The sequence below is a fragment of the Eretmochelys imbricata genome, chromosome 2 (genome assembly GCF_965152235.1).
Source record: "Eretmochelys imbricata isolate rEreImb1 chromosome 2, rEreImb1.hap1, whole genome shotgun sequence".
Lineage (NCBI taxonomy): Eukaryota > Metazoa > Chordata > Testudines > Cheloniidae > Eretmochelys > Eretmochelys imbricata.
This window is the reverse complement of record NC_135573.1, coordinates 29,124,957-29,152,467: the sequence shown is the minus strand read 5'-3', so window position 1 is coordinate 29,152,467 and position 27,511 is coordinate 29,124,957. Positions and strand designations below refer to the sequence as shown.

Here is a 27,511-nt window from a genome sequence, read left to right as displayed (position 1 = left end):
TTACTTTTGAATCAAATCAATTGATAAACATCCTGAAAAATTCTACCCCACTTTAGCTGGGAATTTCTTTAAGCAATTTCTGACGCATGGCCCCGTAACAGTTATGCTTATCCAGTCAGAAGGGAGAGAACAAGTTAACTTATAAACACTATTCTTAAAATGCTGTGAGTGTTAATGATGTCGCCATTAATATGGCTCATTACAAAAAAGAAAGTAAACACAATATAAGTCACCAGGGCTTGCACTCTGTAAGAGACAGATGGGTAAATGAATTGATTGACATGGAATAGTATAAAATCAGTAGTACAAATACCAAAAGTGAAAGAAAATAAAAAGCACTTGACACTGGTAAAGAAATTATGTTACATAGCACTGGTTGAACTATTTATTGTTGAGAATTGGTTGAATTTGGCCCTTTTTTCTGTTTGCAGATTTGTCTATAACTGGCTATAATTTGAATATTTGTCATTATTTCTAATTGTTTGAACAACAGTTTTATGCACACATAATCCTCAAGCCTTTAAATCCCACTTCTCCTGCAACTGGTTCTAATCTTCAAAGGAGTTAATGCCCTAGCAACATTAGAGACCTAATTTTTATCTATGAACTGCTGAGACTTTTGAGCTCCTCTGGAACAGATCACATCATTCCCAAGGCAAAGCATGAAAGAGCTGGGAATAAAGCATAACTATGGAACAAACTTGCAGAAGAGTTTAGACAAATCTAGAGACTAGTTGTTTCCTGGAAGTGCTGAAAATCCATCCTTTGCCTTCACCACAAGAAAGCCAAATTAAACAAGAAGATGACTGCCAACCAAAAAATACCCCAAGCAGAATTTTGACCCTCAAAAGGGAGGAGTGCCAGACACTCCATGAAGTTCGTTAGGGACTTTGCTGTTGCTATGGATTTTATATTGCTCAGATAATATGGTATAAAACAATAAGGTAGAAAGAGAGATACTGTCTTGATGCCAGGGCATTGACTAGTGGCAGGAGGTGAGCGGGATTGGAGAAGCGCTATGTTAAGTGACCCTTGCAACAATGATTTTTTTAAAATTAAATTTAGAGTTCTTTCATTCATCACAACCACTATCAATCACAAACAGCAGCTGTGCTTTAAATGTCAACTTGGTGCTCTGATGGCAACTGGACCACAGATATGGCACTGAGGTCTGCATAAAAGCAGTTCCTGGTGCCAGTTTCCTCCCCCTCATTATATGACTATATTACATAGTTTACTCCATGATCTGGTGCTACATAAAATCCACAAAGATTTTCCAGGCTATGCACCATTCTGCTGTTTGAGCACTCCTCCTCCTTACTCCACTCTCCTCCTCACTATTGCTCATGCTTATGTGGTATTTAGTCTAAGGGCAGGTCTACATTTAAAAAGCTGCACAGGTGCAGCTGTGCTGCTATAGCACTTTAACGAAGATGCTACGTCACCGATGGGAGAGCTTCTCCCATTGACCCAGTTAATCCACTTCTGAGAGAGGCAGTAGCTATGTCAGTGGGAGAAGCCCTGCTGTCATTATCGTGCTGTCTACAGCAGGGGTTAGGTCCATATAACTGTGCATCTCAGGGGTGTGGATTTTTCACATCCCTGAGCGACGTAGTTATACCAATGTAAGTTTATAGTGTAGACCTAGACTAAGAGAGACAACAATTTCAAAGCACTCCTTTAGGCACTTCTTATCTCTGTATACTTTCACTCCCAAACAAGAGGACTCCTGCGTGAATACACTCACTCACATGCAATACACATATTTTCCACATAAGTGCCTGAATTTACATAAATTTGACTCTATGCTTTCTTTCATGTATAGTGCCACTCTTCTATCAGCATGACCTGTTCTGTCATACCTATATATTTTTTACCCTGGTATTACCATGTCCCACTGATTGTCATTCTACAAAATTTTTATTATATAAATATTCTAATTTAATACCAGTAACTCAAGTTCAGTTATCTTAGTATTAGACTTCTATCATTTGTATATAACCAATTATAAAATGTCACTTTTTAACTGTCTACCATTATATGATGAATTAAATCGGACTCTCTTTCATTTGACTCTTTCTCATCAGATCCTTCCTGTATTTTACCATATTCCATTCTCTCCTCTTTACTAGGATATAGAGAATCCTCATTAATAGATCCTCCCTTAAAGGATGTCTCTATCCAAACCGCGTACTCCTTTGCACCTGTCAGTTTTCCTCCAACATTTAGTTTAAAAACTCCTCTATGACCTTTTTAATTTTACATGCCAGCAATCTGGTTCCATTTTGGTTTAGGTGGAGACCATCTCTCCTGTGTAGGCTCCTCCTTTTCCAAAATATTCCCCAGTTCCTAATAAACCTAAACCCTTCCTCCCTACACCATCGTCTCATCCACACATTGAAACCCTGCAGTTTTGCATAACTGGCCCTGCATGTGGAACTGGAAGAATTTCCCAGAATGCTACCATGGAAGTCCTGGACTTCAGTCTCTTACTTAGCAGCCTAAATTTCTATTTGGATTGTGACCAAGTTTACATTAGGAGTTACAATTACAAACGTTAGGTACCTATTAGGTGTTGATGATTGGGTGGGGCAGTTTAAAATTGAAGTGGGTTTGCAGAATGAAGTATCTTTTAAATGGGTAATCTGTAATGCCTTTATGTTTAAATAATGTGTGACAAAGTTCCTCCTCTACCTTGGTGGGTCTTGCACTTATTGGAGGATTTGCTCACCTCAGAGATTCATATCAGCCGTCAGTTTGGCCATTTTCATGAACCCATAGTCCAGGACAACTCCTCCTGTGTCTGACCAGGAGTTCGGAGTTTTGGGGGAAACCTGGGCCTGCCCCCTACTCCAGGTTCCAGCCCAAGGTCCTGAGGAACGCAGCTGTCTAGAGTGACTCCTGGAATAGCTGGGCGACAGCTACAACTCCCTGGGCTACTTCCCCTTGGCCTCCTCCCAACACCTTCTTTATCCTCACCATAGAACCTTCCTCCTGGTGTCTGATAATGCTTGTACTCCTCAGTCCTCCAACAATCCGCATTCTCACTCTCAGCTCCTAGTACCTCTTGCTTCCAGCTCCTCACACGCACACCACAAACTGAAGTGAGCTCCTTTTTAAACCTAGGTGCCCTGATTAGCCTACCTTAATTGATTCTAGCAGCTTCTTGATTGGCTGCAGGTGTTCTAATCAGCCTGTCTGTCTTAATTGTTTCCAGAAAGTTCCTGATTGTTCTAAAACCTTTCCTGTTACCTTACCCAGGGAAAAGGGACCTACCCAACCTGGGGCTAATATATCTGCCTTCTATCACTCTTCTGTAGCCATCTGGCCTGACCCTGTCACAAATGGTATACGCTAATTTAAAAGAGGATTGGAGCTAAATTACAATAATTTTCTTAGTAAGTTTATAAAATACACTAAATACAGAGCTGTTTAGAGAATTTAAATAATCATCTGTTTTACAGTCTCAGAGCAGACTTTTACCTCAGTGACCAAAGAATGGAAATATAAGCCAAGATTTTGACAGCTGTGTGAATGTAACTGTGTAACAAATTTGCATAGGCAACTGTACTGGTAGGTGAGTGGCACTATATGTGAAAGAAAGCGTAGAGTCAAATGAAGTAAAAATCTTATATGAACCAAACTGTACCATAGAAACTCTATGAATAGAAATTCAGTGCTTGAATAATAAGACTATAGCAGTAGGTTTATACTCTCGACCACCTGACGAGGATGTTGATGGTGTTTGTGAAATGTTCCAGGAGATTAGAGAGGACACAAAAATAAAAACCTCAATAATACTGAGGGATTTCAACTATCCCCATATTGACTATCCCCATATGTCACCTCAGGATGGGATGCAGAAATGAAATTGCTTGACACCATAAATGACTGCTTTGTGAAGCAGCTAGTCCTGGAACCCAAAAGAGGAGTGGCAATTCTTGATTTAGTCCTAAGTGGAGTACAGAATCTGGTCCAACAGGTCAATATAACTGAATTGCTTGGAAATAATGGCAATAATATAACAACATTTAACATCCCAGGGGGTGGGGGCGGAGACACACACCAAATAAGCCCACCACAGTAGCATTTAACTACACAAAAATGAGGAGGTTAGTTAAAGAGAAATTAAAAGATCCAGTCCCAAAAGTGAAATGCCTGAAAGCTTCATGGAAACTTATTAAAACAACATAATAGAGGTTCAAATTAAATGTATACCCCAAATTAAAAAAAAATAGTAAAAGGACCAAAAAAGTGCCACCATAGCTAAACAACAAAGTTAAAGAAGCAGTTAGAAGCAAAAAGGCATCCTTTAAAAATTGTAAGTTAAATCCTATCGAGGAAAATAGAGAGGAACATAAAGTCTGGCAAATCAAGTGTAAAAATATAATTAGGTAGGCCAAAAAAGAATTTGGAGATCAGTTAGCCAAAGACTCAAAAGCTAACAGCAAAAAAAGGTTTAAGTACATCAGAAGCAGGAACCTGCTAAAAATCAGTGAGGCCACTGGCTGACTGAGGTGCTACAGGAGCACTCAAGAAAGATAAGGCCATTGAGGAGAAATTAAATGAATTCTTTGCATCAGTCATCACTGCAGAGGATGTGAGGGAGATTCTCACACCTGAGCCATTCTTTTTAGGTAACAAATCTGAGGAACTGTCCCAGATTGAGGTGTCATTATAGGAGGTTTTGCAACAAATTGATAAATTAAACGGTAATAAGTGACCAGGGCCAGATGGTATTCTGAAGGTACTCAAATATGAGATTGTCAAAATACTAACTGTGGTTTGTATCCTATCATTTAAATCAGCTTCTTTACCATATGACTGAAGGACAGCTAATATGATGCCAATTTTTTTAAAAAAGCTCCAGACATGATCCTGGAAATTACAGGCAGATATCCCTAACTTCAGTACCAGGCAATTGGTTGAAACTCTAATAAAGAGCGGAATTATCAGACACGTAGATGAACATAATTTGTTGGGGGAAGAGGCAATATGGCTTCTGCAAATGGAAATCCTGCCACACCAATCTATCATAATTATTTGAGAGGGTCAAACAAAGAAGTGGACAAAGGTGATCCAATGGGTATAGTGTATTAGACTTTCAGAAAGTCTTTGACAAGGCCCCTCACCAAAGGTACTTATGGATCAGTAACTGGTTAAAAGACAGGAAATAAAGAGTAGGAATAAATAGTTAGCTTTCAGAATGGAAAGAGGTAAATAGGGTGTCCCTCAGGGATTTGTACTGGGACCAGTGCTGTTCAACATACTCATAAATGAACTGGAAAAAGGGATAAACAGTAATGTAGTAAAATTTGCAAACAATACAAAATTACTCAAGATAGTTAAGTCGAAAGAGGACTGTGAAGAATTACAAAGGGACTCACTAAACTGGATGACTGGGAGACAAAATGGCAGATGAAATTCAATGTTGATAAATGCAAAGTAACGCACATTGGAAAACATAATCCCAACTATACAGATAAAATGATGGGGTCTAAATTAGCTGTTACCGCTCAATAAAAAGATCTTGGAGTCATTGTGGATAGTTCTCTGAAAGCATCTGCTCAGCATGCAGTGGCAGTCAAAAAAGCTAACAGTGTTAGCAACCATTAGGAAACGGATAGATAATATCATAATACCGCTATATCAATGGTTCTCAACCTATTTAGCATTGTGGGTCGCATATACAGCTCAGCTATGTTATGTGGGCTGTATATGCACTACCTATATGGACCTGAAGAGGTTACATGGGCCACAGCTGTGTGCTGATCTGCCCGCAGGCTGACAACCACTGCTCTATATAAATCTGTGGTATGCCCACATCTTGAATACTTTGTACCATATTAGAATTGGAAAAGGTACAGAAAAGGGCAACAAAAATTATTAGGAGGATGAAACAGCTTCCACATGAGGAGAGAGTCAAAATATTGGGACTTTTCATTTTGGAAAAGAGAGAACTAATGGAATATGATAGAGGTGTATAAAATCTTGACTGCTGTAAAGAAAATGAACAAGGAAATGTTGTTTCGTCTTTTACGTAACACATGAACTCGGAATTGCCCAATGAAATTAATAGGCAGCAGGTTTAAAACAAAAGGAAGTATTTCTTCACACAATGTACAGTCAACCTACAGAACTCATTGCCAGGGGATGTTGTGAAGTCCAAACCTATAACAGTGTTCAAAAAGGAACTAGATATATTCATGGAGGATAGGTCAATCAATGGCTATTTGCTATGATATTCAGGGATGCAACCCCATACTCTAAGTGTCCTTAGCCTCAGTCTGCCAGAAGCTGGGAGTGGATGACAGGGGATGGCCCACTCGATGATTGCCTCTTCTGTTCATTCCCTCTGAAGTTCCTGGCATTAGCTACTGTTGGGAGACAGGGTCCTGGGCTAGATAGACCATTGGTCCTACCTGGTAAGCCTGTTATGTTTTGTTTCCTTGTGTACTCTACATTATTAATGAAGAAAACAGAATCACCCTTCCCACTTCCAGGGTAAACAGCTGCAATATTGTCTTTCCCACTTTCATCCTACAAACATTTCATCCAGCTCTTCTTTTTCATACCCCTCCATGTAGCTGTTGTTTACCACTCCACAGTTCTCCCTGCCCACCTTTCTCTCTAATGGACTCCCCTCTTCCCCATCTCAATGTCTCAGCCTTTTCCTCAGCCACCAGAATCCATGCACTGTTGTTTGATCTTGAATCCTGAAGCAACATTTCTACTATCCAAAATGATCTACCACTCAGCTGACACTAACCACTCACTTTTTTCTTCACTACACCTACTCTTTCTCTGACCTCTACTTTATGCCATTCAATATAACCTTCCTGCACATCAACTCTCACCTGTTCACTTGGCCATTCTGTAAGCTCCAGTCCACTGATGTCAATGACTTCTCTGCTGTTCTCAGATCATTCTTCCATATTCTCTCCCCTGCTTGATTCAGTATTTTTCCAATCCAATCTGTTGATTCCTTTTACTCCTCAACTCCTTTGCCCCTCTGCCCCACAAAGTCCACCTCACCAGTTCAAACTTATTCTTACCATACACATCCTCTGCTCCTGCTGTCCTGTTGCTGATTGTCTCTGGAAAGCGTCTGTACCAATGTGAACTTCCTCCATTACAAGCTTCTTCTCCCCCATTCTACTATATTCCTGGCCAAACAGAAACAAATTTCCCCATTGATTCCCATGATCATAATCTCAGCAGCTCCTTTCCTGCCTTTCGTTAGCATTGAATCCCTCCTCACCTCTCCTTCTCTGCATAAGATTCCACAGGTTTTTTCAAAGAAAAATAAATTCACCTCATTCCTACTAACATCTTGTCCTCCTTCTAAGTGTCTGACGCTGAGGTTTTTATATCTAACCATCTGTTTTCTCAACCTTATTATTCCCTAGCTAAACCTTTGCCCTCACCCTCTGCCAATTCCTTGTCCTTTTGATCTGTTTTCATCCAGTTCCCATCACAGTTGACCCCAATTGCCTTAGTTCTTTTTGATGGCGCACCAGAGAGACAAACCCCTAGCAGGTTTCAGTGCACCATATAATGTATTTTTATTTGATTGACTATTTGCAGATTGTTTTGTTGGTTTGTATTGTCTATTTGATTTTATTAATTAAGCAAATAGCAAGGCAATAGATACTCTAAAATTAATTAATAAGTATATCTAATTGGTGAAAGAAGGCTTTGAAATATGGAAGCTTTTACATGCTAGTGTTTGTCACAACAATGCAAATCTCTGATCAGTGAGTATCCACAACCCACTAATACAAAGAACACAGAGCCTCCAGAGAAGTCTTAGAGCAAATAGTGTTAGTATCTCACATCACCTAGTCAATGTGGCAGTTTGGAATACAATTTAAATGTTTTAATTACAGGCTACAGAACTGTGGGAAGACGTATAACATCCATCATATGAGACAGTTAATGCTCAGCACAACATGCTTTTATAGTTTCCAATAGGCAATCTTATGACAAATGTGAAATTAACCAGTTTTACTACTGTAATTAAAGATGACATAGCATGTTGTCATTTTACATTAGTACTTGCCTGGACACATCCTACCCTTGTCATCTCCATTTAGTAACAACTTGTAAATTGGAGGGACTGGATGGCTTAAGGAATGTGATACACAGGCTTTCACCTTTATCCCAACAATTTGAACCCAGACACATGCAATAATGACCAAAAGTTATGATATAATGTCTCTTTATTAACCTATGTAACATGAACTGGCATTCACAGAATATTTCTCAGTGGAGAGGTCTCTACATTAGGGAGAAAAAAACACCTTCATAAATGGTATTCATTACATCTTCTTGGCAGTCTCTGATGAGAGATTGGGAATTAAACGATATAGACTAAAATCTCCTCAAGGCCCCAAAGGTGCATATTCCTGCTTAGGTTAGAGGCACATAGTCAGGACAGTGGATGGAATGCTTGCATTGCCTCCACCTGTGCAATATCAGTTTTCAGAGAGAAGATTTTAGTTTCCAGAACTCTTCATCCAGGACCTTTCCAGGATACTAAATGCATTTAAAAAAGAAATTAAATCACTTGGATTCCAGTGTTTGATTTAATCTTTATGTACCCGGTATAATATATGTATAATGATGCCTGCTAGTTAATTACACTTTCTACTTTAAAAACAATGAGGAGTCCTTGTGGCACCTTACAGACTAACAAATTTATTTGGAAATAAGCTTTCGTGGGTTAAAACCAACTTCATCAGATGCAAGGAGTGAAAAATACAGTAGGCAGGTATATATATTACAGCACATGAAAAGATGGAAGTTGCCTTACCAAGTGGGGGGGGTCAGTACTAATGAAGCCAATTCAATCAAGGTGGAAGTGGCATATTCCCAACAGTTGACAAGAAGGGGTGAATATCAACAGCGGGAAAATTTATAAAAAACAGTAGAAGAGCACTTCAATCTCCCTGGACACTCAATAACCGACTTAAAAGTGGCCATTCTTCAACAAAAAAACCTTCAAAAACAGAGTTCAACGAGAAACGGAAGAACTGGAATTAATTTGCAAACTTGACACCATCAAATTAGGCCTGAATAAAGACTCGGAGTTGCTGGGTCACTATAAAAAGTAATTTGCCCTCTGTTGATATTCATACCAACTGATGAAGTGGGTTTTAGCCCACAAAAGCTTATACGCAAATAAATTCGTTAGTCTCTAAGGTGCCACAAGGACTCCTCCTTGTTTTTGCTGATACAGACTAACACGGCTACCCCTCTAAAACATTCTACTTTAGGTCTGGAAGCATCAGAGTTATTTTTTGACATCAGTAGTTGTTTTTTCCCCATACTCATTGTAGATATCACATTTCAGAATAGGGAAACTGCAGCATGTAATGTAGTTAGTTTCCTTCAGAAGAGATGTCTACTGTTAAACACAAGTTCTTGACAGTACAATTTCAGCCATAGTTGAATTCCTAATATCAGTGCAAATTGGGTCTAAACACAAATACATTATTCTGAAGCCTACTATGAGAGAACATACAACATTAAACAATCACATAGAAATGTTAAATCCATTATTGACATAGTTGCTTGTGTGAACTCTCCTGTGATTTGCACCACCATGTTCTGTCAGAAAACCTCTATGCCCAGCAACACTGGTATAGAGAAGTAAGCATACCACAGTTTGAAGTATGACTAAGTGCCCAGAGCTATTAGAATCCACTAAAACAGAACCATGTATGTTGCATTGCCTAAGTCACACAAAGTGTGTTTTAGCAACAACATTTTTCTGATTAAGACAGAGAAAGAAACTCAAATTATTTTAAAGTATTTTTCCAGTCTAATTCTCTTTGATTTAGTAATGGTTTATGGAAATACCTTTAGATATCATTTGGAAATATAAAATATCCACATTCTTGCATCTAAGGCTCTGTATTCAATTTTTGCCCTATTATTCAACATTATGGACCAGATTCGTAGCTAGTGTTCATTTGCACAGCTCTCCTGAAGTCAATGGAGCTACACCAATGTACACCAGCTGAAGATCTGGCCTATATTATCTTCACAAAAAGCTTGAAGGGACTATCTCTTGACAAGAGCTGAAGGTATAATTCACATAATATAATCTGACAAAATTCACCTTTTTCCCCTCTGTTCATAATAGTCTCAGAAAAGGTAACAAAGGCTTAGATCTTCAGAGGTATTTAAGTGCCTGCAATTTGGGAGTTAGAGTTCTAAATACCTGTAAGGATCTGGGCCAAAATGCTTAGATGTTTGCTATTTGAAATTATTCCAAAATTTTCTCAGTTAATAATTACTGGTTCGTAGATCATTAGCACAAAGGGCATTACAAATATTCACAAATATCAACTCATGCTGTGACTATTAGCACATAATTCTGCTTCAGTCCCCTGAAAGAATGGCTATGTAACCAGCCAACACAGCACAGAACAATCTGCATATATTATAATACATACAGCTGAATTAACGTACAAATATAGCTTTAATTGAATATTGCCATATTTGAACCACAAGGGTTTTTTTGTCTGTTTATTTGCTCGTAAAGCTCAGATGTTGCGTGTTCACAGAATGCACATATGAAAGGCAGATGGAAATGGGAAAATTAAATATAATGTATAAAATTGGACAGTTTACACCACTATGCACTATACCCATTACATTGCACTTAGAGCTGCAAAAAAAAAAAAAAGGGGGCGGGGGGGACATTGCAAAATTACTCTCTTTTAAAAAAAATTCAACCATTTTAATTTGTAATATTTATGTCAAAGTTTTGCACTCGTTAGTTCTTGAGAACTTTGTCATGATTTGAGTGCCATTCAGTTCAGCAATGATTTAGTACAAACTAAAATGTAGCAGCAATTTTTGAGAGTTATCTACCTCTACTTCTTCAGACTATTTCTCAAAACACTTTACCAACTATTTGCTACAGTTCATGTTAAGTATTAACCTAATTTATTTTTATATGAGTCTTGATTTTTATTTTTTTTAAATGTAGAGCTTCATAAAAAAAGGATTTGAAAGTAGAACAATATTGTGGGACAACTTCTCCTGTTAGATCCATGGTGTGGATCTCAGATAAGCAGTTTAGCTGAGTTGTTTTTTTTTCTTTTTTAACTGTAACATGTAAATTCATGTCCACTAAATTTTAGTGGCATCGTGACAACATTATAAATGAATAATATTTTATTCCCCATAAGTCAATCAATTAGGGGAAAGCCAGATTTACCTAAGGAGAAGAATGGATCCTTCAGCCAAGAGACCAACATTTACTTAAGGATATATTTGCTTCTAGACCCTCCTGGCCATCCCATTCTTAAAGATGGTGCAAAGACCTTTCACAGAACATCTACTTTTGTCCTCTCATTCTTAGGATCCAAACTGTCTTTTCTACATAAATTCACAATTCAGTGAAGTTTGTTCCAGTGACACCACTGGACAGTAAGCAGGCTCCTGAGTGGCACTGGTAAAATAAACAGTAAGTATTTTCCACAGAAAAAAAATACTCAAATTTTTGTTTCCTTTTATTTATTTTAAAATAGTTTTTTCAATGTTTTGACTAAGTGAATCATAATAACATTTTTTGGTTAATTTGCATTCTCTATTTTTGGTGTTTTCCCCTATCTTTCTCTTCCCTTTTCCCTATTGGAAAAAGGAACTATCTATACATTATTATAATTATATTTTATTATTAAAGTATATATAATTTCAATTATTCTCACACCTGGGTGCCTGACATTAGAAATCTAAACAAATGATCTTATTTATTTTCAAATGTGCTGAGGATGCAGCAGCTTGTATTGACGTATAGGGGAGTTTCTAGATGCTCGCAACTTTGAAAATATGGCCACTTATTTGGGTGCCTAAATATGAATTTAGGTGCCAAACTTTAGGAACCCAATCATGAAAATCTTGGCAGTAGTGTTGAACCTATTCCTGTAAATTTGTATATTTCAGTGTTAATAATAAAAGACTAAGGTCCTGAACCTACAGCTCAGTCAAGTCAGAGTCCCACTGAAGTTAATTGGGCTCTGTGAAGGCACAAGGGTTCACCCAGGTTGCTTATTACTCGGAAAAGGGCCTTAAAATATCAGAGATCTGTAGTTTAGATAATAAAAACATGAACAACTATATATAAAATGTAGTTGCAATGAATTTTCTTTTATTTTAAATGAAGAACACATTATAGAGAAAAGTGTTTTGAATTTATCAGATTACAGTTATTACATTGGATCAAAATATGTTAGTTTCTTAAGATTTCCTGTTTCCAAGGCTATTAGGCTATCTTAATAATATGACAAATGTAATCTGTAACCTACAATTTCAAACTTCACAAAAAACTTTTAATGTAAGATATTTTAAGGACTTTCTTTTAAGACTTTATAATGTCCATTGATAGCTTACATTGGTATGTGAAGAAAACTAAAATAAGGCTGACAGATAATTAAGATTTCAAATTAATCATTGTCTCAGATGTCTGACTCACATCAAAATGACAAATTACAGTACCATAGGTTGACAAATATGCCATATTTAACACATTATTCTGCAAGAGAGAAATTAAATACAAGATTTAAAGTAAGAAGAATTATTAGTGTGCTGATTGTTTTGCTAACTTTCCAAGATCATATATTTTGGTATGGCCTTTAAACAAATACAACTGCTATCTCCATCTTTTCATCTGGAATCTGATTATGTACATGTAAGTGGCCCCTTAATAAAATAAATATAGATTTTATTTATTTATTGCTTTATAATTTGGGGAGATTCATTAGACAAAATGTAATATTCATCTCTACAACAATTAAACTAAAACCAAGGCTTTGGTTACAATAGAAATTAGAAATGTTGAAGTGAAGCAATTATTAAATACATGTATATGTATATGGGCCTTTTTCCTTCAAATTCACTCTTTATATTGGCAAATGAAAGCATATAAAATTGCTCCACTTCCATTGTTGGTTCAGCCCAAATTTAATGTACTTGTTTTAAAATTAGATTGTAAACTATGGAGGTAGATATTACCATATCTGAGGTAGAAGCGAAACTCAAACAGCTTAACGGGACTAAATCGGGGGGCCCAGATAATCTTCATCCAAGAATATTAAAGGAATTGGCACCCGAAATTGCAAGCCCATTAGCAAGAATTTTTAATGAATCTATAAACTCAGGAGTTGTACCGTATGACTGGAGAATTGCTAACATAGTTCCTATTTTTAAGAAAGGGAAAAAAAGTTATCCGGGTAACTACAGGCCTGTTAGTTTGACATCTGTAGTATGCAAGGTCTTGGAAAAAAATTTAAAGGAGAAAGTAGTTAAGGACATTTAAGTCAATGGTAAATGGGACAAAATACAACATGGTTTTACAAAAGATAGATCGTGCGAAATCAACCTGATCTCCTTCTTTGAGAAAGTAACAGATTTTTTAGACAAAGGAGACGCAGTGGATCTAATGTACCTAGATTTCAGTAAGGCGTTTGATACCGTGCCACATGGGGAATTATTAGTTAAATTGGAAAAGATGAGGATCAATATGAACATTGAAAGGTGGATAAGGAATTGGTTAAAGGGGAGACTACAACGGCTCCTACTGAAAGGTGAACTGTCAGGCTGGAGGGAGGTTACCAGTGGAGTTCCTCAAGGATCAGTTTTGGGACCAATCTTATTTAATCTTTTTATTACTGACCTCAACACAAAAAGTGGGCGTGTGCTAATAAAGTTTGCGGATGATACAAAGCTGGGAGGTATTGCCAATTTAGAGAAGGACCGGGATATCCTACAGGAGGATCTGGATGACCTTGTAAACTGGAGTAATAGTAATAGGATGAAATTTAATAGTGAGAAGTGTAAGGTCATGCATTTAGGGATTAATAACAAGAATTTTAGTTATAAACTGGGGATGCATCAATTAGAAGTAACGGAGGAGGAGAAGGACCTTGGAGAATTGGTTGATCATAGGATGACTATGAGCCACCAATGTGATTTGGCTGTGAAAAAAGCTAATGTGGTCTTGGGATGCATCAGGAAAGGTATTTCCAGTAGGGATAAGGAGGTTTTATACAAGGCACTGGTGAGACCTCATCTGGAATACTGTGTGCAGTTTTGGTCTCCCATGTTTAAGAAGGATGAATTCAAACTGGAACAGGTAACAGAGAAGGGCTACTAGGATGATCCTAGGAATGGAAAACTTGTCTTATGAAAGGAGACTCAAGGAGCTTGGCTTGTTTAGCCTAACTAAAAGAAGGTTGAGGGGAGATATGATTGCTCTCTATAAATATATCAGAGGGATAAATACCGGAGAGGGAGAGGAATTATTTAAGCTCAGTACCAATGTGGACACAAGAACAAATGGATATAAACTGGCCACCAGGAAGTTTAGACTTGAAATTAGACGAAGGTTTCTAACCATTAAAGGAGTGAAGTTTTGGAATAGCCTTCCAAGGGAAGGAGTGGGGGCAAAAGATCTATCTGGCTTTAAGATTAAACTCAATAAGTCAATGGAGGAGATGGTATGATGGGATAACATGATTTTGGTAATTAATTGATCTTTAAATATTCATGGTAAATAGGCCTAATGGCCTGTGATGGGATGTTAGATGGGGTGGGATCTGAGTTATCCAGGAAAGAATTTTCTGTAGTATCTGGCTGGTGAATCTTGCCCATATGCTCAGGGTTTAGCTGATCACCATATTTGGGGTCGGGAAGGAATTTTCCTCCAGGGCAGATTGGAAGAGGCCCTGGAGATTTTTCACCTTCCTCTGTAGCATGGGGCACAGGTCACTTGCTGGAGGATTCTCTGCTCCTTGAAGTCTTTAAACCACGATTTGAGGACTTCAATAGCTCAGACATAGGTGAAGTTTTTCAGGAGTGGGTGGGTGAGATTCTGTGGCCTGCGTTGTGTAGGAGGTCAGACTAGATGATCATAATGGTCCCTTCTGACCTTAGTATCTATGAATCTATGAAACTCTTTGGGGGCAGGGACTGTGTCATACTGTACATTTATAAAATGCCTACTGCAAAGATACTCTGATCCCAATTTGGCCTTCAGGTGTTATTACAACATAAATTAAAAATTATACATACAGAGGAAATGTGGTGATATTATAAACCCCAGAGCTAGACATCTTAGAGGAATGGAACTTCCACTCCCTCTATAGCAGGAAAGCCATCTCTGGCCAACCTCATTTCCATGAATTATAATGTTGAGCACCTATAGTTCCACATACTATATTCTGTTGCTTTAGTGGGTCTCTGTCCATGTTATAGTTGTATACATGATAATAGATTGTGTGACAGGGTCGGGTCATATGGCTACTGGAGAGTGATAGAAGGTAGATATATTAGCCCCAGGTTAAGTAGGTCCCTTTTCCCTGGATAAGGGAACGGGGCAGTTCCAGAACAATCAGGAACTTGCTGGAACCAATTAAGGCAGACAGGCTAATTAGGACACCTGGAGCCAGTTAAGAAGCTGCTAGAATCAATTAGGACAGGCAGGCTAATCAGGGCACCTGGTTTAAAAAGGACCTCACTTCAGTTAGTGAGGAGCATGTGAGGAGCTGGGAGCAAGAGGCGCAAGAAGCTGAAAGTGAGTAGGTGTACCTCTGGAGGACTGCGAAGTACAAGCATTACCAGACATCAGGAGGAAAGTCCTGTGGTGAGGATAAAGAAAGTATCGGAAGGAGGCCATGGGGAAGTAATCCAGGGAGTTGTAGCTGTCACACAGCTGTTACAAGAGACACTGTAGACAGTTGCAATCCACAGGTCCCTGGGCTGGAACCCGCAGTAGAGGGCGGGACTGGGTTCCCCCCATCCCCCTCAACTCCCTATTTGAGACAAGAGGAGGTGACCTGGATTGTGGGTCCCACCAGAGGGGAAGTTCCCTGGCCTATCCTCCGACCCACTAGCTGGGTCAGCAGAGACTGCAGGGATTGTTCTCCTCCATTTCCCCAAGCTGATCAGTGATGAGGTTAGCTGAGTGAATGGCAGGTTTGAGCCACTAGCAAAAGTGGCCAAACTGAGGCTGCCGTGAATCTCTGAGGCGAACAAATCAGCCAATAAGTGCTGGACCCACCAATGCAGAGGAGGAACTTTGTCACAATTGGTATAGTGACTGTACTTCTGAAAGACATAGGAATAGTGCCCAATATGCCTTGGAGTAAGTAGGCTACCCTGACTTTTCAGGTACTGGACTCTGGTTTGGGAATGACATTCAAATTCAATAAGAGAGGGTAGAAGACTTCGTCTTAATGTAAGGGGACTGTTGCCCCCTTACTAACATTCAGAGGGGTGCTTTGGTTGGCTAGCTCTCAGTACTAAAAGGGGAAGGGTCTATGGGAAATCAGGACCCTGAGACTGACAGTCTCCAGGAACAATGGGGAGAGGCCAATGCTCCAGGTCAGCCTGAATGACAGGGTGCGCAGGCTAATCAGGGAGTCAGGAGGCCAGGGAGGTCCCGTCCTCTGTGTGAGCTGGATTTGCCTGAGTCAGACAGAGTGGGGCTGAGCTAAGAAGAAAGCAGGGGCCCAAGCTAAGCTGGGGAGCAGAGCTGTGCCAGATCCAGAGGGACCAGAAAAGCAGCCCAGAGAGAGAGCAGACCCTGTCCTGGGAGCAGAGCTGCAGCCCCAAAGCCAGAGGCGCAGCCCAGAGAGAGCAGACTTTCCCTGGGAGGAGACCTCATAGAATCATAGAATCATAGAATAGCAGGGTTGGAAGGGACCTCAGGAGGTCATCTAGTCCAACCCCCTGCTCAAAGCAGGACCAATCCCCGACTAAATCATCCCAACCAGGGCTTTCTCAAGCCTGACCTTAAAAATATCTAAGGAAGGAGATTCCACCACCTCCCTAGGTAACACATTCCAGTGTTTCACCACCCTCCTAGTGAAAAAGTTTTTCCTAATATCCAACCTAAATCTCCCCCACTGCAACTTGAGACCATTACTCCTTCTTCTGTCATCAGCTACCACTAAGAACAGTCTAGAGCCATCCTCTTTGGAACACCCTTTCAGGTAGTTGAAAGCAGCTATCAAATCCCCCCTCGTTCTTCTCTTCCGCAGACTAAACATCCCTAGTTCCCTCAGCCTCTCCTCATAACTCATGTGTTCCAGTCCCCAATCATTTTTGTTGCCCTCCGCTGGACTCTTTCCAATTTTTCCACATCCTTCTTGTAGTGTGGGGCCCAAAACTGGACACAGTACTCCAGATGAGGCCTCACCAGTGTCGAATAGAGGGGAATGATCACGTCCCTCGATCTGCTGGCAATGCCCCTACTTATACATCCCAAAATGCCATTGGCCTTCTTGGCAACAAGGGCACACTGTTGACTCATATCCAGCTTCTCGTCCACTGTAACCCCTAAGTCCTTTTCTGCAGAACTGCTGCCTAGCCATTCTGTAGCAACCAGAGCCAGGGCGGCCAGAAAAGCAGCCCAGGAAGCAGGTCAGTGCTGGGAGCAGAGTCACAGAAGCAGCCTGCAGAGCAGACCTGTCCTGGGAGCAGAGCTGCAGCAACCAGAGCCAGAGGGGCCAAAGCAGCAGCCCAGGAAGCTGGAGGCAGAGCAGCAGCAGTGCAGAGATTGAGTGGTGGAGCTGGGGCTGGAGCAGTCCGGAGCTGGGTGCGGTGAGCAGCTGGGTAAAGCGAGGGGGACCCTGGGCAGCGGGCCCAGCACAGAGAGACGCCTCAGCCAAGAGGCTCTGCAGGCCAGGCTTGGATCATAACCCCGACAGGGCAGGGGCGACACTGGGAAGAAGGGTCCTACCACTTGGAGCCTGAGAACGTGTGGCCACCACCAGAGCAAGTGTCCAACCCACAGCATCCCTGCAGCACAGCCAGGGCCTGAGAAGAAGGCCTGGGACTTACAAGGAACAGACTGTGAACTGCCCAGACATTTCAGAGACACTGTTTGTGATGTTCCCTGCCACAGAGCAGGGTGATGTGTTTCCTTTAACCTTTCCCATTATTCCTTATTCTTTTTAAAATTAATTGTTGATTAAATAACTTGCATTTGCTTTAACTTGTATGTAATGGTCAGTGGGTCAGGGAAGTGCCCAGTGCAGAGAGAGTACCCCGGAGTGGGGACACCCTAGCCCCATCCTAGGTGACCACAGCAGGATTGGGGGTCGAGCCCCCCAGGAATCCTGGGCCCAGTCTTTTTGGGGTTACGAGGACTCTGCCAGACAGGAGAGTGGAAGAGGAGTCCTCAAGGGCAGGGAGGCCACTGGGTAAAGGAAGTGGGAGCGAGGACTCAGATCCTTTCGCTAGCCCGCTTCACCAGGGTAGTGCAGAAGCCGGAAAAGTTCCCCACAACAGCGGGACTATTCCCCCGCTTACATTAAGGTGCATCTACAGAGCCTGCAGCAGCAAGCCCCCCAGCCCCGGGTGACAGGCTTGGGCTTGCAGGGGTCACGCTAGCACTCTAAAAATAGATATGTAGACAGCGCTTTGACATTGCGGCTTTGTGGCACTGAAGCCTAGGAAAGGGAGTGGCTTCGGAGTATGAACCCCAGCCCGAGCTGTAATTTAAAAGCACAGTTTACCTAGCTATTTTAGAGCACTAGTGCCCATGAGCCCACATCCGTCAGCCTGGGCTGGGAGGCTCACTGCCACAGGTTATGTAGACGTACCCTGAGGGTATGTCCATACTGCAATAAAAAACCCATGGCACGATGCTTCAGAGCCCCAGTTAATTGACTCAGGCTTCTGGGGCTAAAAATAGTAATATTGAAATTCGGGCTGTGGCTGGAGCTCGGACTCTGAGACCCATCCCGCTTTCTCGGAGTTTCCTGCCCAAGCCTGAATTTCTACACTGCGATTTTTAGCCCTGCATCCTGAACCCTGTCAGCCCAAGTCAATCGACCTGGGCTCTGAGACTTGGTGCTGCAGATACCCATTGTGTATTTCTACGCTACGCTGCCATAAACCAACTGCAGCTGGCCCAGGTCAACTGACTTGGGCTTGTGGGTTTTCAGTCTGAAGAGCTATAAAATTGCAGTGTAGACTTTCAGGCTTGGGCTGGAGCCTGGGCTCTGAGACCCTGCGAGGGGAGAGGCAGAGCCTGACAGAGGTGAAAGTAAGCTGGTACGCCCCATTATGGCGCAATGGCAAGAGCCGGTGCACCGTACCGGGGTGGATCGGCTTCTCCAGGCGCAATTTAAAGGGCCTGAGGCTCCCAGAAGCAGCTGGAGCCTCCGGCCATTTAAATTGCTGCCAGAGCCCCACTGCCGGAGCCCTGGAGTAGCGGCGGTGGGGCTGGGGCGGCGATTTAAAGGGTCCGGGGCGGTAGTGGTGGCCGAGTCCTGGGCCCTTTAAATCGTCCCTGGAGCACTGCCGCTGCTTCCCCAGGGCACCGGCAGGCTCCGGGGATGATTTAAAGGGCCTGGGGTGGCAGTGGTGGCTGGAGTCCCATCCCCAGAGCCCTGCTGCCGGAGCCCTGGGGAAGCGGCGGCAGGGCTCCGGGGATGATTTAAAGGACTTACTGGTATGGGGCTGGGCCGGGGCTGTCTCTGACCTCCCCAGTCCCACCCCTTCCGCCCAAGGCCCCGCCCCTTCTGGGGGCCAGAGCCAGCCCCAGCCCAGCCCCGTACTGGTAAGTCCCTAGACTTACTTTCACCCCTAGACCCAGAGCTCACTTTGCAGTGTGACCTAACTAGATTGGTGTTGGAGGATGCAGAACTACATCACATCACCCCAAAAGGTGGGGGCAGCACAGAGCTGAACTTCACAAGAAGGCCCAACCAGACTCAAATCACAAATAGGCAAGGCTAATTCAGGTGCTCACAATCATCCAGGTGCCAATTCTGTAGGATGATGTCACAGAAGTGGACCAGGTAACTGCAGTGGTACCTGATGATGTGGACTTCTCTAGGCAGGAGCAGACAGGGTGAGGAGAGCCACCACTTGATAGTTTCTCTCAACTAAAATTGAGAATAATTGGACCTGTGAGTGTTGTCTTAGATGGGTGGGGATTATCTGACAGAGTTCTGGACCTCAGCTAACCAGACAATATCTGACACCACAGGGGCTGTCCAACCTAGGTACTGGTACACAGATTCAGCTTTGTTCATTGTATTTTATTTGTTCATATGTAATCATGCTTCTTTTATTTATTTTTCCCCATTTCCTCCAAATAAAATATCTGTGTTTTCAAGGACTCTTGAGTGCTTGTGACAGTGGGGGAAGAACTACTGCAAAGGTGACTAGGAATGTTATATTTAATTTCTCAGAGCCAGGAGTATGGCTCGGTGGGGGGTTGAGCCATATTTTTAGTTTCACCAGCTTAGGTCTCTAATATTCCCATGGCTATTAGTCTGCAGAAGTTACAAGAACCATGATAACACACTTAGTTTTTGGGATATTGGAGCAGGCCTTGTAAACAAGGGTATACCTGGGTTTCAGGGACACATGGTCATCCTAAATTGGATGGGTTGGGAGAAGAAATATTTTCCCAATCAATGGTTATTTTGTCTTATCTTGACTTAATGTCAAGAATTATCAGACAAGGCTATATTTGGGAAATTGTAATTATCCTTTAGAACAATGTTTGCCACAGACTTATTATGAATGCATCATATGTGGTAAGATCCAGTGTATTTTATCTAGAAAAGAAAATTGTTTTGTAATTAATATACTTGTATTGGAGAAAGCATTTTAATTATTTCACAGCCTTTAACTGGAGGGTTTGGTAATCTCTTTTTGTTTGGATTGATCCTGCAGTATCAGTAATACTGTAAAAGGCACAGCAAATTTCTGATATCACTTATAATAGCATAAAATTGTAACTCCATTTACCTCTGTGAAGTAACAGATTTGTACCAGGTTTCAGAGTAACAGCCGTGTTAGTCTGTATTCGCAAAAAGAAAAGGAGTACTTGTGGCACCTTAGAGAGTAACCAATTTATTTGAGCATAAGCTTTCGTGAGCTACAGCCTACTTCATCGGATGCAGATTTGTACCAGTGAATGAGAATTCAGAACCTGGCCTAATGGCTTGATTTCTTGCTTAACCATTTACTTTCCCCATTTCCTATAGACAGTTCTTGATAGTTTTGTGAATTCCCTTTTATTTACCAAAGTGTCTCTTAAAATAACACAGCTGCAGCTGATCCTATGAATTTTCCCTATACGCTGATTTCGCTGGAGTATAGAATTACAGAGCATCCTTAATGGACCTTTTTGCCAGTAGTGAATAGATACAGTGTAATTGAAGTTTGTTATGCTTCCTTCCTGCCTGCCCAGACAAACATCCTCCAATTCCCTACACCAAGAGTTTAGGGGTGGCAGAGTAAGGACCTCGAGTTGTCACGTACACCAGGGCAATTCTCTGTTCATAATTCATAGATTTTAAGGTAAAGGTGGACCATTAGATCATGTAGTCTGACCTGCATAACACAAGCAATAGAAATTCACCAAGTTACCCTGACTTTGAAGCCAATGGTGATTTTGCAGACAGTTTCCAATCCTTTTGTTTTTTTGTTTCCTGACAGATGCAAAGGAAGCAGATCTCAAAAAGAACCTAGTCTTTAAATTTGATCTTCAGAAGGAGGAGGGAGCTGAGCTTGCACATTTAATGAGTCTTGTTTTCAACAGTTTGAATCTCCAGTGAAGAGCTTTCTGGAGCCCTACAATTTATATGCAAATATAATTTAAGATGTTTATAGTTGTATTCCTGTTTACTATATGAACAGAAAGCAAAATGCCACAGCTTCTTATCCAGCAAAATTAAGCAAGTTTAATGAGCATCTCATCATATAAGTTTTTACTAAGCACTTGCTCAGGAAAAAATCCCATAGACTTCAATTGTCTCCAAGCCACCAGACCTACTGTTGTAGCAAGGACTGAATAAAAATTATGTATGGCCTTCAGAATATAGTCCATACTTAAAAATGTTTTTTAAGGCCTCTGTCCTACAGTCAAGTGACTGGGTACACCCTTATGTAGAAACCCAGTGACTTAGACTATTCCCTTACAATACTATTTACTTCCTGTAATAAAACTCTAACCTTTGATAAACTTTGGCAGTGATGATGTTAGCATTGTCAGTAATCTAAAATATCTTGTGTAGTCAAGGCTTTAGCTACATTGCCTATATGTCAGAATTCAGAAATCTTTAGCTACATTTCATCTTTAGCTACATTTCTGAATTCTGATATGTAGGCAATCTAAAAATAGTTCATTCCCATTTGTTCAAATATTTTACTTGTCTGCCAACTGCCAAAATTATATTTAGCACTCATATCCTGACACATTTTAATTATACCAATATTGTTTGATTTACAAGCTCCAGTAATTCATTACATCAGCTACAGATTCTTCATAACAATGCTGTAAGAAGTGCATGAAGACTTCCAGAAGTCACTAAATGGAATCCATAATGTAGTAATCCAGAGAGTCTGTTTTTTCCCACTACTCATTATCAAGAAAATATTAGATAACCTTTAAATATTTACCATGGCTCTTAACTCCCTCTCCAGAATCTTGCAGCATAAGTATTAGATTACTACAATTTAAACTGTAATTCATACACTAAAGTTGTTCTCTTATTTTCAGTGTCCAAGAACAATTACAATACAAAAGAAATCTATTGGAGAATTCAGAACAGTGTTGTAAAATGACTACAAATCATCTCCAGGGACCCTAGAATTCTATAGAATCCTACCTCAAAATCCTCTTTCTGCACCTTTTCCATTTCAAAGTGTTCCGGGATCAATGAGATTGCAAAACAAGGTTTCTGATATGCTTTTACCATGAGTAAAAATTGCTATCGAGAAAATATAATGAGACTTTCTTTCCTATTGCTCTTAGATTATTATTTTCATCATTAGAAGATTTATGCATATTTAGAAAGCTGTACTAGCCAACTCCTAGATGGGTTGGAAAATGCCTTGACTATTTCCTTGACCTCTCCGCCCCCTCTCCTGTCGTTGTTCAGATACTTCACTTTATACCCCCATGCTTATTAATGAAGTCAGCAATCTTAACTGAACCAGCTACCTGCTTAATAGCTATAAAATAGTCCAGTAAAAGCAAAAGAACACACTATTCAAACACAACTAGAATCACTGAAGCCCCTGCTGTGTACTACAAGCTGCTATCTCCCTTTCTTTCTTAGCAGCTGTATCTCTCTCTTGCATGCACACAGTGAATAAGCTACATTATGTATCACAGGACAACAGAAAATAGAAACATGAATCAAAGTGGATTTTGTTTTATTCCAAATATAAACTAATCTCACCAAGACGAATATAAAAGTGGCTGTCAGGGATAGATTGTGGCTTGGAATGAGTGCTCTTTCAGGGGATTTAAGAAGACTTAATAATTTTTCCCCTACCACACACCCATCCACGCTCACACACACACCCCTGTGTGATTGCCCAGATATTGGGACCAGGGGTTTTGGAAGAAGGGGTGCTGTGGATTGCCATACTCCCTTCCCAGAGCAGGTGGGCATGGAGACAGTCGAGTCTTGCCTCCATAACCACAACACATCAACCAGTGCAGATAAGCCAGTATTCAGTGAGAAAAAGGGAACCAATATTTTGCTGCTGGCAAAGCTCATGATTCAATATTTCTCCTACTTAATTTACTTGAACCAACTGTCATGTCTTCCTCTTCTTTTGAGAAGAGCATTTCAGTTTGTCTTATTTACAGCTTTGCATATTATTTTGTACATACTTCTTTCTTCTAGGTTACTTCATCTGTACTACAAAAGTGTTCTCTCTCATATGGTGGAAAAACTGATTTTACCCAAGTGTATGAACACGGAAGAATGGAAAAGACAGAATTGAGAACCAACTCGTTCATAGACTGCCTGTAAATACAATAATAATGGTACATTCACTAGACTCAGATTGTCATCTTCCTTCTGCGTCTCAGGGCCTGGATGACTAATTCATCTTCTTCCATTCAAACAAAATCAGTGACCAAGCTGCATATCCTCTGATTCTAAATGTGTTGCATCACCAACTCCATCTGCTAATCTGGCGGTGAGGAAGTAGAATTGAAAAATAATTGTGTTTTTGGTTTGGTGTCTGAAGCGGAGAAAGAAAAGCAAGAAAAATATTTGTTTCAGGTTGACCTGAAAAAGAAGCTTTTTGTTTTTTCTTGCCAAAATGAAAAACTGAGAAAAAAAAAAAAATCAGGTGGAATAAAATGTTTCACTCAACCCAAAACAAACCATTTCTTTTCATTTTGAGGTGTTTTCTCCCCTCTTTTGAATTAAATATGACTAATTTTCTGAATGAAACATTTCAAAAAGAAAAGTTGAAATGTTTAAACTCAAAAATGTCAAACTGAACATTTGTACTTTTTTGAATATTTTTCTTTTAATTTTTGCCAAAACTTTTCCCCTAATTTTACTCTGATTTGTGAATAGTTTTGGTTGATGCAAAACTGCATTTTTCAACTGATAAACTATTTGTCTAAAAAAAATTCCCCCAGCTCTAGTATGAAGTTTACTGTGCTTATTGGCTAGGATGTTAAATTTTCAATGCTATTGTCCAATGAGTGAAGTTTTAACTGATAGCACACTTAATTGCAATTAAGTTGTCTATTGGTATTCTTTGTTTTATTCTTAACAATTAAATTGAAAACAGAAATAGAATTGGATTGCTGAATGAAATAGGTTGGCAAAATCTTTCTTCAGTGCTCTACTTGTAATTCTATGTCCTTCCTTTCCCATGTTTAGTCTCAAAAAGGGAACAGAGAAATTAATACAATACCTATAGGTCATTCTTGAGTAAGTCCCTAGCAGATTCGTAGTTCACTTAGATTGTGAGCTACTCTGGAGTTTCCGGTCATGTCTCAGATGAAATACAAATAAATGTTTAGTTACTGCACAAGCATGCTTTCCATACGATCATATATCTATATCTGAAAGAATATGTCTGAAAATGTGGCAATGAGAAATTACTGCAAAGTTGATCATTGTTTCAGAGATGGTAATTCTTCCTTCTCCATTTTGTATTTTTAAAAAATGGAATGAGTCCTGTAATTCATATATGACAAGGCTGAATAATGTTTAACATAACTCATTCAACAACTTAGTCTTTCAAACACAGATTCAGTTAAATACATAGTTTAATAATACTCAGCCCCCCTCCCTTGCAAGCTACCACTTTCTACCTTTATATCATGTTTTCAGTGATGTGCCACTTTTTTTTCTTTTTTTTAATCTCAGGTTTCAAATTTTAACTGCATATTCAGACACCTAAATAAGTTGCCTGACTTTCAGAGGTACCGAACAGCCTGCAGCTCTGTTAAAGTTCAGTAGGAGCTGCTGAGGGCTTGGAACTTTTGAAAATTGGGCCAGATCAGGTGTCTACATATGAACTTGGGGTGCTAGATAGAGACACACAGTTTTGAAAATATTAGTTAGGGTTCTTTGTGTTCACAAAGAGCAGGGGTAAAGTACTGGAGATTCTACTGATATGAAATCTCATTTAAATAAATCTATTCTCTAATGCCAAAAAGTAAGACATCAAATGAATGTAATCTAATAGTCATCCCCTCTTCCATCAGCTGGGTTGCAGGGGAGCGTGATTTGAGAGACAAGCTAGGCAGGGGAATGGGAATTGAAATAAGTGTTGTTGTGCGGGATGGCACTGCCTATTGCCAGTTCTACGGGAGCCAGGTGATGCTGTGGGACAGGGAGGGAGGCTGAGGGACTTCTGGCTGCATGACAAGTTTGGATTTTTAGACAATGTAGTCTCATCTCATTCTTTTGGAAGAACACAGTAAAACACTTGAGATCAGATTCAGCAAAGCACATGTTTGTTTAACTTTCAGCTCATGCTTACAAACCTGGCTGAATCAGGGCCCATTAACTAGAGGAGTTTTGATTAGTTTGTTAAAAGAAATGGTTATATTGACACAGGGTGAAATTTTCTAAAGTTCCTACATGACTGAGGAGTTCAAGTCCCATTGAAAATTAGAGTGCTGTTTAAGCCTGGAATTGAATCTATGTGAGGAGTCTTCCAGCTGACCAGCCACTTAGGGGTTCCTGTGCAACCTTGCACATTTTGGGCTTGATCTATAGCTCACTGAAGTCAATAGCAAAGCTCTCATTAATTTTAATAGTGCAGGATCAGGGCCATTGTGTACCTGAGAATGAGCCCCACACATGCAGGTTTATACAGATCCAGTGGTTCCAGTACCCCATGCACCCAAGCAGAGTATAAATTTGAGCTCCCCAACCTCCCTGCACTCCATGCTCAGAGCCCAAATAATCTGGTTTTATGTGGATAGAGTGATTTTTTACCCTGATGAGAAATGTTTGAGGTTTTATTGTTGTTGTGATGTTGGTTTGGTTTTGTTTTGTTTTTTTCAGGATTGGATTTTTGAGAGTATTAACAAACAAACAAACAAAAACCAGCCAACCAAACAGAAACCCCCCCCCCCCCCACACACACGCATTTTTAAAAATAGTATGAAACTACGGGACCTTTTATAGAAGTGCTGAAAGCACTATTTAGACCTTGAAAGTGCCTGGACTCTTTCAACATTATACCATCAAAGCAACAGAAAAAAATTACAATATATTTTGCAAATATGAAAGAAGAAATTATATATTATAGTTTGAATATTTACATTTCTAGATAATATATTGCTTGACAAAATCACCACCAAACATCTGTTACAATAGAGTAAAAAATGTGTCTAATCCATCTCAAATATAATTTGTTACACTATAGCTACAATTTCAATTCTGTAAATTACCCTTCTGTTGTATGTGAACTAGAAAATGATTGCAGAATAAACAAAGTAATTAAACAAGTTCAAAACAACCAGAAACTACAAAACAGGTCTCAAAAACATACAAATAACAGGTATTTTTTATTTCCTTGTTTAATTAACTGTTTGATTTAGGGAAAACTATTTGTGTGAATTAGTATTCGAACTGCATACTATCGTGCAGTATTCAGGTAAACAGTTCCTAGCAGTGTCTGTGGCTGAAGACAAGCAACTTCGCTTGGCATCAGTCATAGGTGTTCTATATGCCAACATAAGTCCTCTGTGCAGAAGATGAGCCTCCAGGCATCTTCCTAATCGCTGCCTCCCCAAACTGCACCTCAACTGCTTAAACTCCCAGAGATTAAATCAGAGTGATCCACAGGAACAAAGAGGATAAAACTCAGAGATGTGACCTTCTTCAAATATTTTATAGCTATTGGTTAGCTGATAGTTGATCTCTCCCCCTCTAGTTAGGGTGTCTATGTGTCAGCACCAATAAAGAGAGACCACAAATCCCTAGAATTTATTACTCTTGAAATTCACAAGGAAATAGACCTGATTCTGTGCACAAACAGGAGTGCACAATCACTGCATTGAAATACAGAAGGTGATAGCCAAACCACCTGTCGGGCCAGAGTATTCCTATGCCAAGACAACCTGAAGATGAGGTTGATTATAGAGGAGGTCTCTTTGAACCTATGTAACAAACATAGTCCTTTGATTCAGGAAGATGACACATCAATCCATTCAAGGTGATGCCTACACTCATACTGAACCCTCAGAAGA

At 40.2% G+C, this 27,511-nt stretch overlaps 1 protein-coding gene across 3 annotated transcripts in view; it reads right to left on the bottom strand.

The window, feature by feature from the left end:
- Nucleotides 1-27,511, bottom strand: part of CSMD3 (CUB and Sushi multiple domains 3) — a 1,168,908-nt gene that overhangs the window by 958,489 nt on the left and 182,908 nt on the right. The gene's annotated exons all lie outside the window — the stretch shown is intronic.